We start from the raw sequence: 21,665 nt of genomic DNA, 5'->3' as shown, positions 1-21,665 counted from the left end.
GTACAACCAACATTAATACTGCCGGCTCTTTAGCTGACACAAACTCTAAATAGTGACTGGATTTCCATCTCTCTTTTCCCTCCATTGTTGTTTACGTTGGGTGTCGGGCGTGGTACATGTCAACTGTCCTCATGCTGAAAACGTTCCAGTGAAGCAGGCCCCTGATTGGTCCGGGCCCGTAAGCACCGCTTACCCTGCTTACCGATAGTTACGGTCTGGGAAGACATGTCCAAACTTCACACAACATCAGTAAAGAGATAAATATAGATGTAATACATCACACTGTGTCAGTTTGTTCACAGGAGGCACACACCTGTAACACTGATGCTGCATTCAGGTCTCATTGGAAACATGGGAGAGAAGAGTTTCAGCTCTCGGGTTGTGAATAGTATTTTGGGAATGTGAGATTTGAGGCTGAACCTTAAAACTTCTCTGACTTCTTGAATTGTGATGAAACAATGTTGTGTTGTTGTCAGCAGGTTCATCACACATACTGAATCTGATTTACATTTAAACTGTGTGTGTGTGTGTGTGTGTGTGTGTGTGTGTGTGTGTGTGTGTGTGTGTGTGTGTGTGTGTCTCCACCTTGTGTTTGATCATGGTACTGAAGTGGTTGTTTCTGAAGAACACAGAGATCTCTCCCTCCTTGGCCGTCGTGTTGAGTTCACACAGACCGTGATAGGAGAGCTGGGTCGCTGTGGACTCTAGGAACTGCTCTGCTACCAGACCTGCAGACACACACACAAAACAAACAACACACACACACACACACACACACACACACACACACACACACACACACACACACACACACACACACACACACACACACACACACACACAGAGAGACACCATAGACTGTTAATATAAATGGACAGAGCATGTGTGACGTCACCCATTGGTTTGTGGAGATCTGAAATCCGTCGTCGAGTTTGCGTTTATGGGCGCAGCCATCGTGGTTGCGGATGTGACGTTTTTAGACGAGAAGGAGGAGTGAGGGAGGAGCCGTAGACAGTTGGGCGGTATCTGACTGTATTTTTTTATTTATTTTTTTAGTTAGCAACGCTGCTTACACCCTTCGTTACATTACACACGTTCACTGGCAATCTGGATGCAACTTCTGCTGAAAGCTAGCATACATAATTCAAGGTAAGATTTAGCTTTGCTAAGTTTTAAATATATCTTTGTCCCATAGTCATATAAGAGGAGTCACATTGTAAAGTAAATGTATCTGATGTTACCATGTAAATTGTCTAACGTTAGCTAGCCACTTATGGTAAAACATGCTAACGTTAATTTTCTGCAAATTGAAGTTTAGCTACGAAACGGTGATTGTCAATGCTTATCATTATCTAACGCTAACTATTAGCAAATGTTTAACCAAGTTTATTAGAACGTTTGGCTAACTGTAATAACCATAAAGCACCGATAAAGTCTTGCTACTGCCTTTACATGCTTTAAGAGCTAACGTTAGCAGAAATAAGATCATTTAACTGACTTAAAGTTACACTAAAGAACAATACACTGTTGTTAATTCATCTGTATTCTCATAGATAATTAATGAAGTACAGTTACATGCTAGTGTGCATATAGATTTAACTATGAGGGGCTCAAATGGAAATTGATGACTCTTTTCTTTCTTTCAGAAATAGGAGTGTGGAGAGCCACGATGGCATGTGCACCCAACCCAATCCTCAGAATTAAGTAATAGTTACTTTTCTTTTCCACTGTGCATTACAGACAACCAACAGACTGTCACACTATGCTCATGATTATTTACATGGAGTCTGGTGGAAATATGCTGGCTCTATACACGCTAAAAGTCCTGATTATTTACATGGAGTCTGGTGGAAATATGCTGGCTCTATACACGCTAAAAGTCCTGATTATTTACATGGAGTCTGGTGGAGATATGCTGGCTCTATACACGCTAAAAGTCCTGATTATTTACATGGAGTCTGGTGGAGATATGCTGGCTCTATACACGCTAAAAGTCCTGATTATTTACATGGAGTCTGGTGTGTAGGGTCCACACTTTTAACCATAGTTTTTAAGTCCAATAAATGCAACGTGTTTCCATTAATTAGTCCGTGTCTCACCTGGTCGACCTGTCTCACCTGGTCGACCTGTCTCACCTGGTCGATCTGTCTCTGCTGGTCCTGGGCGCCAGGCTGGCGGCGGCGTTCGGCGGCGCTCTCTGCGGAGGATGACACAGCCTGAAGTCGGAGTCGCAGAAGTTCCCGTCTGCCTCGACGTTGTGAAGAGACTCCCAGACCAGACTGTCCTCCTGCAGGAAGCCCTGGTCGGTCACCAGCAGGTACAGGTGGCCCTGGAACACACACAACTTTATCAACAACAGGACTTTATTAACAACAGGTACAGGTGAACCTGGGAGACAGGATACAACTTTATTAACAACAGGACTTTATTAACAACAGGTACAGGTGGTCCTGGAACACACACAACTTTATTAACAACAGGACTTTATTAACAACAGGTACAGGTGGCCCTGAGAGACAGGATACAACTTTATTAACAACAGGACTTTATTAACAACAGGTACAGGTGGTCCTGGAACACACACAACTTTATTAACAACAGGACTTTATTAACAACAGGTACAGGTGGCCCTGAGAGACAGGATACAACTTTATTAACAACAGGACTTTATTAACAACAGGTACAGGTGGTCCTGGAACACACACAACTTTATTAACAACAGGACTTTATTAACAACAGGTACAGGTGGCCCTGAGAGACAGGATACAACTTTATTAACAACAGGACTTTATTAACAACAGGTACAGGTGAACCTGGGAGACAGGATACAACTTTATTAACAACAGGGACAGGTACAGGTGGCCCTGAGAGACAGGATAAAACTTTATTAACAACAGGGACAGGTACAGGTGGCCCTGGGAGACAGGATAAAACTTTATTAACAACAGGTACAGGGGAGCCTGAGAGAGAGGATACAACTTTATTAACAAAGAAATTAAATTATTTAAAAACACACTTAAAATAAATTACAAAAAAATGGAAATGATTACAAAAAAAAATCAAAATAAATTTAAAATATGTGTGTTTCTGTCTATGTTTTTGTGTGTGTGTGTCTGTGTCTCAGTGTGTGTGTGTGTGTGTATATATATATATCTGTGTGTGTGTGTGTGTCTGTGTGTGTGTCTCTGTGTGTGTGTGTGTGTGTGTGTGTGTGTGTCTCCACCTTGTGTTTGATCATGGTACTGAAGTGGTTGTTTCTGAAGAACACAGAGATCTCTCCCTCCTTGGCCGTCGTGTTGAGTTCACACAGACCGTGATAGGAGAGCTGGGTCGCTGTGGACTCTAGGAACTGCTGTACCAGACCTGCAGAACACACACACACACACACACACACACACACACACAGAACACAGACACACACACACACACACACACACACACACACACACACACACACACACACACACACAAACACACACACAAAACACACACACAGAGATATGTATATAAACACACACACACACACACACACACACACACACAAAAACACAAACAGAAACACACATTCAGAGAAACACAGACACACACAGACACAGACACACACTCACACAGACACACACAGAGACAGACACACACACACACACACAGACAGACACACAGAGACACATACACACATACACACACACACAGTTGAAATAAAGTATATAGATATTCATGTGTGTTTGCGCGTCTGTCTGTCTGTGTCTATGTATGTGTGTGTGTGTGTGTGTGTGTGTGTGTGTGTGTGTGTGTGTGTGTGTGTGTGTGTGTGTGTGTGTTACCTTCACTGACTCGGCTGCTGTCTGCTGAGTGTTTGTAGTCGATGATTTTCTCCACCAGCTGGTTGTAGCTCAGTTTCCCCACAGAAGCCACCACCTCTGGACTCTGAAAACACCAGATATTAAAGGGGACCCCTCGCGAGTTTCCAATCTGGACCCTTTCAGCGTCCACTAAACGTTCTGACAGACTCAGATTATTATTCTAAGTGTCTGACAACATTATGGGATGGATCCCTACAGAGATAGACCTTTTAGTTAAAGAGTAAGATCCTTTTAGTTTAACATGAAACAGCCCCGAAACCCCATCACCAAACTACACCAGACTCCATGTAAATAATCAGGACTTTTAGCGTATAGAGCCGCATATCTCCACCAGACTCCATGTAAATAATCAGGACTTTTAGCATGTATAGAGCAGCATATCTCCACCAGACTCCATGTAAATAATCAGGACTTTTAGTGTATAGAGCCGCATATCTCCACCAGACTCATGTAATAATCAGACTTTAGTGTAGAATATATTCACAGCTCCATTAATAATCAGGACTTTTAGTGGAAAGATACTCACCAGACTCCATAATAATCAGGACTTTAGGTGTATAGAGCCCATATCTCATCCAGACTCCATGTAAATAATCAGGACTTTAATCATCTTGAAACACGCTTCATTAAAAGCTGACACAAACTAAATAAAAACTTTCAAAAGTCCTGATTATTTACATGGAGTCTGGTGGAGATATGCTGGCTCTATACACTAAAAAGTCCTGATTATTTACATGGAGTCTGGTGGAGATATGCTGGCTCTTACATGCTAAAAGCTGATATTACATGGAGTCTGGTGGAGATATGCTGGCTCTATACATCTAAAAGCTGATTATTTACATGGAGTCTGGTGGAGATATGCTGGCTCTATACACACTAAAAGTAAATAAATAAAATCTATATTAGAAATTACAAGCAAGTTTTCCAGTTGTTCACGTTTGGTTGCCATACTTAATGAATATTTAAATGGCCACCAAACAACCCTTTTAGCTTTGTAACGAGGGTCCCCACACAGTTGGAGCCTGAAAACCTTTTGCGATGCTACTGCCTAGTATCTGCAACAGGTCTTACAAGTCACTCCAGAGGTATTATCAAGTCACAAGAACCAATGTTTTTGGATTTAAAAGTATTTATTTCTCCATAGGCGTGACAAAATGTATGAGATAAGATGCCAAACATATCAGATATATTCAGAAATACAATGTCCTGAAGCATTTCTGCCACCTTGAAAGATTTTCTTCGACTTGACTATATTAACATACAACTTAAACACCCTTATATACACTATTAAGACACCGCTATTTAACAGACATCTTCCTGTCCCGCAGATACATAACGGGAGAAATACATGAATAACAAACAGCTAATATCTCCAGATCATCTCGTAAAGATCTTTTTTAAAAACATCGTCCTTGTTTCAACAATCAAAGGTAAAATAACAGATCTCAACTGAGCACATTGAGAGCTTCTGGGGCTCCCCGAATGGTTTTCATCAACACACAGAAATCATCTCATCACTTCTAAAACGTCAATACATGCAAACAAAGACGTCAAAGAAATGTACAAAAACGTTTAGAAAAGCAGATAGATATCGAAGAAAGTGACATGTTTTTATAAAAGCAAAAAAGTAAGAAAAAGCAACAAAAACGTGTAAACAAATGAAAAAAGACAACAATCATCTCTCAGCTACAAACATGGAGACTAAATAATTATTATATTATTTAAGAGTTAAAACACAGAATTTAACCTTAAATGACTTCTGACTATTTCAGTTTACACAACTCAGCAGAGTGTGTGTGTGTGAGTGTGAGAGTGTGTTGTGTGTGTGTTGTGTGTGTATTTTGTGTGTGTGTGTGTGTGTGTGTGTGTGTCTGTGTGTGTCGCGTGTGTGTGTGTGTGTGTTTGTGTGTTGTGTGTCCATTGTATGTGTTGTTGTGTGTCGTGTGGCATGTGTGTGTGTGTGTGAGAGGTGTGTGTGTGTGTGTATTGTGTATGTGTGTGTATGTGTGTGTGTGTGTGTGTGTGTGTGTCGTGTGTGGTGTGTGTGTGTGTGTGTGTGTGTGTGTGTGAGGTGTGTGAGTGTGTGTGTGTGTGTGTGTGTGTGTGTGTGTTGTAGACTCAAAAAGCTTTCAATAAAAACCACCGTAAAAAATAAACATTGAAAATGTATCAAAAAGCATCAACAAAAGTCTTGAATGAGTCAAAAAAAATTAAAAAGCATCAAAATGCAGAAAAAGCCTCGAGGAGTGAAGGAACCAGAAAATATTCTCATTTAACAAGCTGCAATTTAGAGAATTTTTCCTTTTTTTTATAAAAAATGACTCAGAATGACAGAAATTTAACCCCTTAAATGACTTCTGTCTATTTCAGTTTACACAACTCAGCAGAGTCTCCAGAGAACAACAAACCATTAGTCCAGCATAGAGGGGCTGAGTAAATGTGGTCTGGACTCTGTGGAGGAGAGTCATGGTTTCAGAGACGCTGTAGAAGGACAGAATACCTGCACTGTGATCCAGGTACACTCCTACTCTGGAGGACTCTCAGGACCTGAGACGGGAGTTTGGACTTTGTTGGACCAAAATGTATAACTGTTGGTGTACAATCTAACGCCAGATTTGTCATTTCGTCCAAATAAACATTCCTCCAACCTCCCTGCTCTGCTGATATTCTTGTATGCGACTGCTACATAAACTCTCCTCTCCTCTCCACCTCCCAGTAACAACGTCCAGTCAGACTCTCCTACTCAGGACCTGAAACCTGTTAGTGAATCTGTCTGGGTGACTAGAAATAAGACTGTTGTTGTCTCATGTATGTTGCTTCCTGTTCCCCTCAGATAATAACAGTACGTGTTTACTGTGTTTGGATCCAGTGTGATGTCACGTGAATATTTTAAGAATCCAGCTCTGGTCTTGGGCTCTGGTTGTGGCAGCAGTAAACGTCCACTTCAGTCCCTGTCAGTGAGACGGTTGTCCACCTCTCTCTCAGGACGTCCTGTAGTTTATCTCTGACTTCTGACACGGCAGCTGTCACGTCGCCTCCATGGCCAAGGACAGATATGGATGCTGGATGCTGATTGGCTGAGTGGTGACAGTGAGGGGTAGCTGTGTAGAAATTGGCTGTGATCCCTCTGTGTGTGAGAGCTTCCAGCTGCCTCCCCTCTTCAGCTCAGTGATTCTCCTGCTCCAGCTTCTCCCAAGCTCTTTTGACTCGACTCTCTTCCCTTTCTGCGGGATCTGACCTGGGCTGCTTCACATCAGAGCTTTCTCCAGGAGACGGATCAGCCTCGGTGAAGATCTCTCCTCGCTGTCCTCCACTGCTTTATCGGGCGGGCGCGACGATGGGCCGGCTCCGCCCCTCGCTGTTGAAGCAGCTTCACATCTTCTTCTGTCCTGATTCTCTGCTGGATGGTCTGTCGACCCCCCGGAGCTTTTTCTGCCTCCCCAGCCCTTTCTGCTGCAGCTGAGACTGTGCCGCCCTTTATGTTTGTCCATTAAGCAGAGATAACAGATACACGCTGATCAGTACGGGACGAAAATCTTCATTACCCTCACATGACGGAGCAGACGCTCTCCTGAGCTCTTGGACGGCTCCACCGAGCTTGTGTTTCTTTTGAATGGAGCTGCATCATAATGAGGCTGGAAGGTGCTTCTCACAGGGATAAGAGACCAGACACTGCAAGATAGGACTTTGATGGCTTTGAGCTCTTCCCAGAACAAATCACAGGCCACATCTTCCAGCTCCAGCATAGCAGTGATCAGCAGGAGCAGCCTGGAGTCCAGTCTCTTCAGCCCCTCCACTAAATCTGCCAACATGGTGGGTTTCACCAGTACAGGCCTCGGTGTGAAGCTCTGCCTGCACTGAGGGCAGCTGTACATTTCCTCTCATCCCCTTCATCCCAGAAGCCCTTAATACAGTTTCATGCAGGAAGGCTGTGTCCACAGGGAATAGTCACCGGACCCCCAGTAGATCCAGACAGATGGAACAAGAGAAGGCTCCGTCCAGCTGAACTCCTTTCTAAACGCTATTTCACCTCTCGCCCAGTGACAACGGAATGTCTGACTGTCTTGAGTCTCACTTCCTGAGAAGTGAAATCTAGTCTGGGAGCTCTGATGTAATAACAGCATGTGATATGCTGTTGTAATTTCCCAGCATGATGGTACACTCCATCTGCAAACTGAGAATTGTCTGAAACAGGAGGGAACAAGGAAATAAGATCAAGCAGAGTAGGTGGGTGTGTTTGAGGAGGAAGAGGAGGGGGGGGGACGGCTTGTTCTGATTCATTCCTCTCCAAGAGGAGTGCGCTTTGAGAGGAGAGACTGGGTAAAAAAAGTGCAAGCCCATACTACTCATTAGTATGACAGGGAAAAGATATAGTATATCCCAATACATATAATGTCAAATACAGAATGCCAAATGTGTCCTGATGCACCGCTGCATTTGGCAGTCTGGCAAGCTGCGTGTTCTTTCTTTTCCTTCCCTTCTTGACCTTTCCTTGTGTTCCCTGCTTATCTGCACCTTAACCCATGAAGCTCTGTACCACCTTAAGACTCCGCTTTAACTTTGTGCACTGAGCATCATTCTTGAACCCTCTTCCCTCAATTGATATTGAATAATATGACACCTTTAGGTAAATACATGTCTAAAATAAAAGAAATATCTCTTCATTAAGGAATTAAAAGTTTATATTGTTGGACAATAATTCAACCACACCTTACACAGAATCAGAGTAAAATATAAAGTGACTTAAAGAGTTTCTGTACCTTGGGGATACAGTCATTTAACAGGTGTAGGGGAAGGAGCTAGGGGAAGGGGGATTATGTGGTTGAGCTTGATGAGAAACACTGATGGGGTGATGGGTAATTAACCAGGTCATGGGACTTTATGCCAACATTCAAAACATTTGTATCAAAACCTAAAATGCAGTACACAACAATGATACACTTCCATGAGGTAAGTGTTTATACACACACTATGATATTTAGGAGTTGTTGGTGTTATAGAAAATTTTTTTAAGGATAGTTTTACATGTCTGTGGAAATTTTAAAATAATCTTCTCAACAACTTTGATTAACATGAATTTGGGGGGGGGATACAACTATATGCAAAATAATTTAACATGATCACTCACAGATATATTTATGTTTTGAGGCGTTTTACAGATATTGAATAGTATAGGAGTAAAGGGTCCTTTGATTACAAGTGTTTTATTTCAACAAATTATATATTGATGAATTCAACAGTGTACACGTTTTTAGAATCGTCAGCAGTTTCTACAGTATAGGACAAGAAAGAGAGAGGTGAAGTCGTAGGTTTTAGCACCTGATAGTTCATCAGATTTAGAGGAGGGATCCAGGAGGAAGTCGAGAAGATGAGCTTGTAGAGAACTACAGAGGGACTAAGTGGGAGGGATGAATGCAGCAGCAGTGACAATTTGAATGGAGCTCTAGTGATGAGGGTAGGAAGGATGGCTAAGCAGAATAAACAAGCAAACCAGAATAAACGAGGGAAGATGTTTAGTAAAATGATTAGAGGAGTATTTCAAATTGTTAAGTGAAAGATGTAGTGGTTTTGTTGTACATATTGCACGTGTGTGTCCACATGATGTGCTAGGTGAGGTGCTAGTAAATGAGTGGAAGGAAGAGGAAGGGGAACCTCAAATACTCTCTATTGTATACAGACACGCCACACACACACACACACACACACACACACACACACACACACACACACACACACACACACACACACACACACACACACACACACACACACATACACACAAATACACTAATTGTTCATAAAATGTTTTAAAGTTGTCTTATATGAATATGATAAAAAAGAGACATTTAGCAAATTGTTACCCTAAATGGGCAATGCATCTCGGGAGATACAGAGTGTAACTTAGAAAATAAATATATTTTGGAAAAAAACATGAACGTGTAATTTTAGTCTGATATATAAAAATTTGCAATGAATCGTATTTTTCCATCAAATTGATTTAAGCTGCCCTTTTAACAATAACTGGTTCTTATCTCTCTCAAACACTTGAGTGAAACTTACGCCCCCGTTTACAATGACAACGCTCGCAAGTGAAAACGACAAAATATTTTACTTAATACCAAACCACAATAATTCAACAAAATCCTCCGCTTCGTTTAGACGGTATGTACAGTACTTTTGGGACTTAAAATGAAAAGTTCGCCCTCGATTCGCTCATTTTAAGTTTAGTGGAGAATCAGAATCAACATGTGAGGAAATTACAAGCAAACTCACTTTCAGTATTGGTGGTTTCTAACCAAACAGAAATAAATAATAAGAATATAAAAGAATCGCTTAAAATGTAATTTTGCCATTATAATAACCTCCTAATAACTTCTGACTTCTTTCTTATTTACTTAGTTCCAGCTTAGTTTGTTTCCCGAGGATTTCAGCCCTCAGAGGGTACAAGCAGCAGAATAATTTCATTATCATGATAACCTTTAGCTGGGCAGAAACACAAAAAGAAATATGCATTTACATTACTTTTAATGGTTGACACATTAACCAGATTATCGCCTTGGACAGTCCAAGATGAAGTCTGTTCGTGTGTTCTGGTGCCGCCGCCTGTCGGAGCCACCTTCATTTGGGCCGATTGACTGTTGAATCGGAAGGCGGCAGTCGGACTCACCGTCCAATCTACTGGCGGAGTGGATACAACCTGAAATGAAGAGCCTGGACTAACGCCTCTCTCGCAAAAATCTGACGGGGCAAATCTTAAACTGACCTTTTGCTGATCTGAAATGAAGACAGATTCAGTAACCACGTGGCCTATTTTTCTCTCAAAATGTTTTCAGAAACAAGTTTCGAGAACTATTTTCGTGACAATATGGCATCGATTCTGTTCCAAGACGCCATTATGCTCTTGGTTGTTAAATCCGTGAGAGTTTACTGGCGCGCTTCATTCAATCAGCTGCTGGTTTTCAATGGGCGACAGTACAGATTAGCTCACCCGCCGCGCGGAGACGCAATACCCATCTCGCTGCAGAACGATTTCTGCCGCGTTTGCCCACCTGAGGCACTTTTGACCAATCCTTCGAGTACGATCAATGTCCCGACTGGCTTTTCTGCCACGGTCGCATGTCTGGTTGGTGTGTCGGTTTTAAGTCAGACATTTTCTAATTAAATATGTCATTTTATTGTAACCACATTGCGAAATAGCAATTGAGCACCTGTTTATTAAAGGAGAAATCTCTCTCCAGCAAAAACAAACAAACATACAGTACGGGCTAAAAGTTTGGGACACACTCTTCTCTATTCAGGAGTTTTTATTTTCATGACGTTATTTGTAGATCTTCACTGAAGGCACAAAACTATGAATGAACATATGGAATATGTACTTAATAAAAAGTGTGAAATAACTGGCATGTCATATATTTTAGATTCTTCAAAAGTAGCCACCTTTTGTATTAATAAGGAAATAATTCCACTAATTAACCTCCTGACAAAGCACACCTGTGAATGTAAAACCATTTCAGGTGACTCACCCCATGAAGCTCACGAGAGAAACAAATTATGCTGCCAGGCAAGGTGGTTATCATTGAAAATCTAAAATATAAGACATACAGTTATTTTACAAATTTTAGAAGTACATAATTCCAGGCATATGTGTTCACCCATGGTTTCCTGATGCCTTCAGTGAGAATCTACAATGTAAAGGTAGTCGCCAGAAACAAAAGTAAAACACATTGAATGAGAAGGTGTGTGGTTCCAAACTTTTGGCCTGTACTGTAGATAGGCTCTGTTTCAGCAATAATAAACATGACTCTTTTCACGGCAGACATGTTGAGGTCAGCAGGAGGGTGCTGGTGCTTTTTGGTCTTCATCCCATTACTGATGGCTGCACTCCACATAGAGAGGTCCTGGTATTAAACCATTACTGATGGTCGTATTCCAATTTAGAGAGGTCCTGGTATTAAACCATTACCGATGGCTATATTCACCTGGTATGAGGTCCAGGTATTAAACCATTACTGATGGCTACATTCCACTTAGAGGTCCTGGTATTAAACTACATTAATGATGGTAATAGGTATCTCCACTTAGGAGAGGTCCTGGTATTAAAATTACTACTGATGCTTTATCTAATTTTGGAGAGGTCCTGCATTAAAACTATTACTGATGGCTGCATTCCACTTTACAGTCCCGGTATTTAAAATCATTTAATGGATGCTGACCACTTAGGAGGAGGTCCAGGTATTAAACCATTACTGATGCATATTCCACTTTAGAGCAGGTCCTATTAAACCACAATATTTAGCTGCATTCCACTTAGGAGGAAAACCTGGTATTAAACCACAATGGCCGCATTCCACTTAGGAGAGGGTCCCAGTATTAAATACCATGGCCACATTCCACCTAGGAGAGTCCCTGGCTTTCAACCATTACTGATGCATGCATTCCACTAGGGAGATGGTCCTGAGATAAACCATTACTGATGGTTTATCCCACTGTAGGGAGAGGCCCTATTAAACCATTGCCGATGGCTGGCCTCCACCTCTAGGAGAGTCCTTGGCATGTGTTCCATTAATGATGGAGCCGCACCCTGTTCTTAGGGAGCAGGACCCGGTACAAACCATTACTGATGGCTGTATTCCTACTTAGGAAAGAGTCCTATTAAACCATTAATGATGCATGGGCCTCCAATTCTAGGAGGAGACTCCTGGTATTAAAACTAATACTGATGGTTGCATTCCACTTAGAGAGGTCCTATATTGCGGATGATGCTGACTCACTGAAATATCTTACTGGGACACTTGATGGAACTGGAGCCTATCATATTATCATCAATTTGAGCTGTGTTTTCCTACTATGACAAGTCAACATGTCTGCTGTGAAAATCCACAAAATGAATATATTAACTGAAAACTACATATTTCCAAATACAATATGAAAGGAATCAAATTCGTCCATTAGATCACATCAATCATTGTTTTTCCCAAATAGTACGTTTTAAAATCAGACAATTCTGGTCTCCTAAATTTCAACACAACAAGCAATAACAACTGGCAACAATTTCTACGCAAACAATGTCCATTTCCCAGCTACATCTCCATGATGAGCTAAATGTGTCCCAAACCTTTCACCACCTGGCTGTCCCTACCTGTTAAGGTGCGCACCAGTTTCTAGTCGTTCCTAGGGAAACACAAGTTAATGATGAGTTCCACAATGCCACTCCTTCCTGCCGGTGTTTTATCTGTACAGTTGGTTAATGCCATGCCGTCACGGTTCTGGGCCAAACAGTGTGTGTGCGTCGCAAGCGTCTGTGTGTGTATGCATTCCAGCCTGTGTCTGTGTGTGTACGGTGTCTGTGTGTGTGTGTAAAAAGCTGCGTCGCGTTCGTGTGCGCCTGCGTGTGTGTCTGTGTGTCTGGCAAATGTGTGTGTGTGTGTGTGTGTGCTTGTGTGTCTGTGTGTCTGTGTGTCTGTGTGTGTGTGTGTGTGTGTGTCTGTGTGTGTGTGTGTGTGTGTGTGTGTGTGTGTGTGTGTCTGTTTGTGTGTGTGTGTGTGTGTGTGTGTGCTCACATTATGTTCCAGACTTTGAGATTCTCATCAGTTAAATCTGAATTCATTATGTGGGAATGAGATAAACTCCTTCTGCAGCATTGTGTGAGAAACTTAACCCTTGTAAGTCTTCCCGTCAACAATGCATCAGTTAGTCTCCGGCAAAATTGACCATTTGCCATTTATAAAGCGCATGAAGTATAAATTAACACCCTTGTGTTACATCTTCTTAACAACTTCTTCCAACCTTATTATGACTACTTTTACACCTATTTCTTTTATATATGTGGTGTGACCAAGATTTATATCAACTATACCTAATTTGAGTTAAAATGTTTCGAAATTATGAATTATTTTGACTAACGGTTGAGATCAATGGAACATATATGTTGATGGTTTATCAAGCAGAATGGGTATAAGCCGTGCCGCGAAGATATTCGTTTTAAACTATTTTAACTCGAAGCATAAATTATCAACCAGCATAATCCTTCTTAAATAACTTCATTCCAACCCACACTACCAGGGTTTTACACTTATTTTTGGAATTTATGGTGAATAAACTTTATTTACATGAAACAATACCTAAGTTTTGTGGTAAATAAGCATAAATTATGAATTATTTTCATTATAGTTAAGATCAGATGAATTTATAGTTTGTGATAATCACTGACTGGTATATGTTAGTGATTAAATAGATACATGGTTTTGAAAACCATTTTATTATTATTTTTAATGGCAGCCAATAATCACACTATTCTCATTGCCTCATGTATAAACATGGGCAATGTGGCACAAATCCTTCCACAGTAAATAACCATGCTGCCTTTGAACTATATAAAACCAAAAGATATTTTGATGTAAAATCCAATCCTGAACCCCTTATGAAATCTATTTTATAATATTTAATAGTTTATTGATGCCAGGGCATTTTGTCCTCAAGTATAATTTATTAATTAGATATTTTTATACTTGCTTTTTAAGGTTGTTCGCACCTCAGGATGCACCCTAGTGTTTCTGTGTTCAGTTGATGTATTTGCTTCCTAAGAAGGCCGGGACTAGTCCATTTAAACAGAAGCAATGTCAGTATTTCAAGAAAAGAAATAGAAATATCATATAAAGAGTTCTCAAAGAAAGGATTTTATCCATCAGCCGCGCGCATCGCCTGGTTTCACGACACTTCTGGCTCTGTAACGGCTAATTCTAACTCTGCGCTCAAAATCACTGAACATTGCTAAAATAAAGTTTCCACTACAGCTAATACTGGCATACGGGCCGCATTGTTCATAAAACAGGAATTATATTCGCTGATACTCCATAAAGTTTGATCATATTATGTGGAAATTGTTTCACATCTTTCACTATCAACCATTTAATTTGCAGGCTTAACCTTCTGTTGTGTAACAGGACGGGAAATAAAACGATGAATCTACTTAGAAAATACTTTCTGTCATCCTTCTGATTTCCTATAGATGAAATATCTTACTAAAAAGACGTGGCACGAAAATGAAAGGTTCGTGAGTCTTTTGAAGCTGCTGGAAGTTTCAGATATCCATACCAGGAGGCAGGACGACGGATCCATTCCTCCCAGGAACAAAATGCTGTGTTCGTACAGGTGTACCCGGGTCCACTCAAACACTGTATTGTCTAATTTGCCTTTAATTCTGCACATATTTCTGTTACTTTTCGTAGTCCTATTTCCTATTTCATTATTTCATCTTGGAAGTAACGGATCCGTGTTGCATTGCCTCTGCCGTGGAGATTTTCTGGTTCCTTACTCACATCTCTCCTCCTCTGAGTCTGTCTCACTTCAACATCTCCTCTCTTGAGTCTGGTCTCACTTAACATCTCTCTTGAGTTGGGCTTCCTACTAACCTCTCCTCTGAGAGTCTGGTTCCTCACTAACATCTCCTCCCTTCTGAGTCTGGTCTTCACTAACATTCTCTCTCTGAGTCAAGTCTTCACTTCAATATCTCCTCTCCTCTGAGTCTCGTCTGTAACCTTCCTCCTCCTCCTCTGGTCTTCACTCTTAACATCTCCCTCCTCTCTGAGTCTGTCTCATTCACACACCTCCTCCTGAGTCGGGTCTCTACTAACCTCCTCTGAGTCTGGCTCTCACTCACCCTCCTCTCCTCTCTGAGTCTGGTTCACTTAACATCTCCTCCTCTGAGAAGTTCTCACTTGTGTTCCTCCTCCTCCCTCTGAGGCTCACTTTCCTTTACTTCAACCTCTCCCTCCCTCCTGAGTCTGTCTCACCTAACATCTCTCCTCTCTGAGTCTGTCTCTAACATCTCTCCTCTGAGTATCTCTCACTGCCTAACCTCTCTCCTCTGAGTATGGTCTCTTACCTAACCTCTCCTCTGAGTCAGGTCCCCACACATTCCCTCCTCTGAGTTCATTCCTACTTAACCTCTCCCTCTTCTGAGTCTGTCTTCATCAATCTCCTCTGAGCCAGTCTCACTTAACTCCTCCTCTCTTGAGTCTGGCTCACTCACATCTCCTCTCTGAGTCTGTCTCACTAACATTCTCCTCTTCTGGGAGTCTGGTCTCACTAACATTCCCTCCTCTTCTGAGTCAGTCTCACTAACTCTCTCTCCTCTGAGTTCATTCTCACTAACATCTCCTCCTCTGAGTCTGGTCTCTCACTTCAACATCTCCCTCCTCTTGAGTCAGGTCTCTTCAACTCCCTCCTCTCTCTGAGTCTCTCACTCAACATTCCTCCTCCCTGAGTCTGGTCTCACTTCAAACATCTCCTCCTCTGAGTCTTAGTCTCCACTAACCTCTCCTCCTCTGAGAGTCTGTCTCACTAACTTCTCTCTCCTCCTCTGAGTCAGGTCTCACTAACATCTCTCCTCCCTCTGAGCCTGCCTCACTCAATATCTCCCTCTCTCCTGAGTTCGTCTCAGTCCCTCTCTCCCTCTCTGAGTCAGGTCTCACTCTCAATATCTCTCCTCCCTCTGAGTCTGGTCTCACTTTTCTAACATCTCCCTCTCCTGAGTCTGTCTCAATTAACCAATCCTCCTCTGAGTCTGGCCTCATCAACCTCTCTCTCTCTCCTCCCTCTGAGTCAGGCTCCAATCCAACATCTCCTCCTCTGAGTCTGGTCTCTCACTAACCTCTCCTCCTCCTCTGAGTCTGTCTCACTAACCCTCCCTCCTCTGAGCCTGGCCTCACTACATCTCTCCTCTGAGTCTGGCCTCACTAACATCTCTCCTCTGAGTCTGGTCTCTACTTGTTCTCCTCTCTGAGTCTGGTCTCCCATTAATATCTCTCCCTGGAGAGTCTTCAGTCTCACTTCCAAATCTCTCTCCTCCTCTGAGCTGCCCACCTCACTTCACATCTCCTCCTCTGAGTCTGGCCCCTACTAACATTCTCCTCTGAGGCTGCCTCAAGGTCTCTACCACATTCCCCCCTCTGAGTCTGGTCTCACTAACATCTCCTCCTCTGAGTCTGGTCTCTCACTAACATCTCCTCTCTGAGTCAGGTTCTCCCTGGCTTGGACTCAGTTTCCACTAACCCTACCAATACTTACACAATAAATAAATGGCATTACATCAGAAACTAAACTGCTTATTATGCATAGGCCAAGACTGACGCCAGAGATGCATGTTGTTCTGTAACAGGTGTGTATGCTGACACTATTCCCTGATTTCCACTCTGATATTAAACCTTTATTTCCCCTTTCTGCCATGGCTGTGTATCTCACTGGGTCACCATTTCCACTGGCATTTTTCTTTTTATTTCTATCCAAGATGACAAACCTCCAAACAGAACCTTTTTGTTCTCCTCCACCTCTATATCAGCACTTCCAACCAGTCGGTAGTTTTTATTTTTATCTTCTGTGATAACCTGCTAGGATTTCTCGATGTTAAAATTATTTTATATGCATTTATAGGTAATTTCCATATTATTCATGTATGGGAGGAGGCAAGTGCCTGCTTCCACTATTCATGTGTGCCTGGGACCCACGGGATTGTCAGTGCTTAGAAAGGTGAGCAGGACTCCATGCATGACCGTTTATACATGTAACATTTCTGTTTTCAAGTCACACATCTTCTTAAAGAGCCAAGCAGTCTTTTATACATGAGGCCCCTCTGGTGGTTTGCAAAAGTGACTGATCTGCTTCTATGGTTTATAGCATAGACAATTATAATTAATCACTCAAATCTGTATACTTTGATTCAACTTCATTCCAATCTATCTCAACTAGTTTTATAATTTATATTCTTTTTCTATTTATGGTCACTGTGACCTCATTTATAATGAGCACCATTCTGAGCAAAATCAGTTGAGATCGTTAGTTGTGTTTGAATTAATGGCTGGTATGTGACACCTGGGTTATATTCCCAGGTTAAAATGAACTGATGCAATTGTATTCACAAAAAAGGAGAGCTACTTCAAAAGGGAGAAAAATACCTCACGGAAAGTTTATTTGTCCCCATTTGTAAAAAAGACATAACAGTGCTCTAATGTTTACATGCTAGGTTGTGTCTAGTATAGCTTGTATTTAGGTTGTGTAAAAGGTGTGCATGTGTTTAGAGCAAGCGCTGGCTATTCAGTGTGTGTGTCTGTGTACATTTTTATGTCAGGATGTTTCCACAGTGAGCTGCAGGTCTCAGCTGTTTGTGTGTGTCTGTCTATGCGCGTATGTTCTTATGCACATCTGGTTTGGTACATGTGTGTCCTGTGTGTGTGCGGTTCATCTGCTGAAGAATGCAGTAGTGTGATCCACTATGCAACGGTATCGAAGCGCTGAAAAGCACAATAGTGTGACCTTTTGCAGGTCCAGCTACTGTGTGTGTGTGTGTGCGCAGTGTGTGTGTGTGTGTGTGCGTTCATCCTGGAAATTAGAGGTCGACCGATATGGGTTTCTTCGAGGCCGGCGTCGATTCCACCAGGGTTTTACCGATGGCCGATATATTGCCATTATTTTGGGCCGATACTTTTGTTTTTAACTTCTATTTTCGGAAAGTATTTGTTCTAATAAGTACTTAGGATACAAAAATTTCAACAAAACATTTTATTGAACACTTGAACACCAATCTGCACTTCAGGATACTTGGCGATTAAACATGTATAATGAAAACATATATTGCATAAATAAACGGGTAAGAAGAAAGAAAAGAAAAATAAATTTAACTTTGCTTCAGCCAAACTTTTCACTTAAAAAGATAAAGTTTAGTGCAATTTAGAAGTGTTTATCAAACAGCTGAGAAACAAATAAAAAATAAACTGACCATTTTAAAGCAAGGATAGAATGATTATATAGGGCATTTCAGACTGTTCCCTGCTAATTCTAATGGGTATGTAATATTATTAGCTGAAATTGGTTGATATTTCCATTGGCCCCATGCATCCCTGTGTTTTCTGGCCCTGTAACAAGAGCTTCTTCCAAATATGTATGGTCATGCAATATTTAGATGAGCTAAGCGCTACTGATTGGTTGAGCGACTATAACGTTATGAGACATTAGAGACGCCGCTGCCTGATTACATGGCGCCAATCCCCTGTAATACACACATACATTAGAGAGAAGTTTGGTTGGTGAATCTCTGGCATTCCAGACACTGCACAGCCACTACTGCACCAATTTCCGAGACTTTTGCCGCAGAAATCAACCATAAAGCTGAAGATGTGGGCCGCTTTTGAAAAATTCGATGTTAATTGCAAAATTTCTGCAAGATCGTGCGGTCGGACTTTAGGAGTTCCACACAGTCTGGATCGAAAAGCGCAGCCTGCTGGCTCCAGCTACCTGAAAGGCGCTTCTCCACCCTTTTGTGGATACTTTCGCACCACGGGCTCCATGGCCAGCTGCCGACATATAACTAATATACTACGGTTTGAATTTCACGTTTCACTTATATAACATATAATTCCCTCAATGTCTTATAAAGCTTTCAACCGCGAACTCCATTTGATTTTAAGGCATTTTATGCGAACGCTTTGCGCGCTCTTTGTAGGACGAAAGCAGCTTTCATATATGTCCCATTCATTACAATGGGTAAAATACCGTGACAATAGCTACACTGTCGCCCGTATAACTAAATTATATTTACAGTTTGAACTTTGTCACGCCACTTATATAACATCATTCCCAATGTCTTATAAAGCTAACCGTTGTGTCCGATTGATTTTAAGGCATTTTTATGAACGTGAGGCGCTCTTTGTAGGATCTATAGCTACTATTATACCGTCCCATTCATCATACCGGGAAATATCGCAGCCACTACTTTCGCATAATCCAACGATATTTACAGTTTGAATTCCCCGCTACGAATATTATAGGTTCCTGCGGTCTTACAAAGCTTAGCTAAACACTTGTCCGATTTCGACTTCAATTGAATCGTATTTTGTGGAATGTCAGAGTTAGATAGAGGCCAGCTTAGCTCCGCTTCGATGGATTCATCTCACCGCCGGCTCTATCAATGAGACTCAGCGACAAGAGGCGCTTACTTCCGACATGTTTAAACCACCCATTGAGATTAACTGGAACCTGCAGGCTGTAAAGATTACGGGCGAATACCGCTGACACTGCGTCAGGCTACGGCGGGGCAACCCAGGCACCAACATCGCGACCTTCAACCCCATTAACATAATGGAGAAATTTGCAATTGTTTCATCCTTTTCGAAGCGCCCATATATTGAGCTTTATATGGTTGATTTCTCGTGATAAAAAAAAAGTTTCCAGAAGTGAATTTTGTAATGGAATAGCAGGAGATCTGGCGCAGACTTAGTTAGATTCAGAAGACTACCTGATCCAGCCGCTGTGTAGCCTATGTAACGTTCTCCTACCTGATCTCAGGTCAGCCGTAGCCTATGTAAATGTACTACCTGACCATAGGTCAGTTGTGTACTTTATGTAAATGTTCTACCTGATCTCAGGTCAGTTTGTGTAGCCTATAAATGTCTCTACCTGATCTCAGGTCAGTTGTGTAGCCTGCTGTAAATGTACTACCCGATCTCAGGTCAGCTAGTAGCCTATAAATGTAATACCTACCTGATCCCAGGTCAGCTAGGTAGCCTATGTAAAATGTACTACCCTGACCAGGTCAGTTGTGTAGTCTATGTAAATGTTCCCACCTGATCCAGGTCAGCTGTGTAGCCTATGTAAATGTTCTAACGGACTTCAGGCGTCAGTCAGGTGTAGCCTAAGGGGAATGTACTACCTGGATCTTGCGGGTCAGTTGTGTAGCCTATGTAAATGTACTACCTTGATCTCAGGTCAGTTGTGTAGCCTATAATGTACTACCTGATCTCAGGTCATGTGTTTCCTATGTAAATGTTGGGCGGACTGTTCTCTTTAAGGTTCCAGATTGAGATTTGCGCAAGCAACCTCAGCCATAGATTCTACCAGCTTTCGTTTTTGCAGTTTCTAAAATATGAGATTTCATAGTAAGCAAAAGGCCAGTGGACTCTTACTTTAAGGTCCTATTTGATCAATCAACTGTCTTTATTCAACTATGCATGGTAAAAAATCGGTTTTGTATCTACCCTTTAATGAGACTCTATCAAAAACTAGCAGAAGAACTCCTCAATGACGCAACCTAAACGCATACGTTCACAGGATAAAATGTTCCCCAAAATACAAAGCCACGATGTAAGGCGTTAAAAGAAGTAAGGAACTGAGAAAGGAAAAAGTAAGGTAGAAGCTGAATTCATGCACAAACTTCACCTTTTACTGACAAAACATTAATTTGGAAGAACTCAATATGAAAATAAATCCAGCTACAGCTGGACCAAATGTATTTAGACTTGCAAGCGAGCATCTTATTATAGGTCAAGAGCCAAATGGCTTGAAGAAGGAGAAGAACACCAGTTACTTTTTTTGCTCTTGAGAAGAGAAATTTTAAAGAAAATCTTTATCTGCCCCATTATTGACGGAGTCTCTAGAAGATCCAAAGCTAATTTCTAATTTTGTCAACAAATTCTTGATGCAGGAATTTGCTATGAATCATACCTTAATGCTAGTGATTGTAGTGCAATTTTTGAATACCTTCTGCTTTCAACATCCCTCCTCGATTGATGGAGGAATTCCAAATCACTGAGGTGAAATTCCAATCTGTCAGTCAATGAAATTAAAGATGACCTTTTTTCTCTAAATGAAGAAGGGCAATCTCCAGGAACGACGGCCCATCTATGGAATTTCTACAAACACTTTGGAATACCTTCATAACTCTCTATTGCTATGTGTACAAAAGAATGCATCAGTCACGAGGAGATGATTGCTTTTCATAAGAACAAGGTAATCTGCACTCTTTATCCCCAAACC

The 21,665-nt window shown here is 41.6% G+C and overlaps 1 long non-coding RNA gene across 1 annotated transcript in view; it reads right to left on the bottom strand.

The window, feature by feature from the left end:
- Positions 1-388: 388 nt before the first annotated feature.
- The window catches only part of LOC120571440, a 158,540-nt gene continuing 137,263 nt past the window's right edge, over positions 389-21,665 (bottom strand). The window contains exons 2-3 of the long non-coding RNA XR_005641228.1: positions 3,822-3,924; positions 389-728 (exon numbers count right to left, since the gene is read on the bottom strand). This is a non-coding gene — a long non-coding RNA (uncharacterized LOC120571440). The remainder of the gene's footprint in view (positions 729-3,821; positions 3,925-21,665) is intronic.

The sequence above is a fragment of the Perca fluviatilis genome, chromosome 13, assembly GCF_010015445.1.
Source record: "Perca fluviatilis chromosome 13, GENO_Pfluv_1.0, whole genome shotgun sequence".
Classification (NCBI taxonomy): Eukaryota; Metazoa; Chordata; class Actinopteri; order Perciformes; family Percidae; genus Perca; species Perca fluviatilis.
The sequence above is the reverse complement of the archived record's forward strand: the minus strand, read 5'-3'. Positions and strand labels throughout refer to the sequence as shown.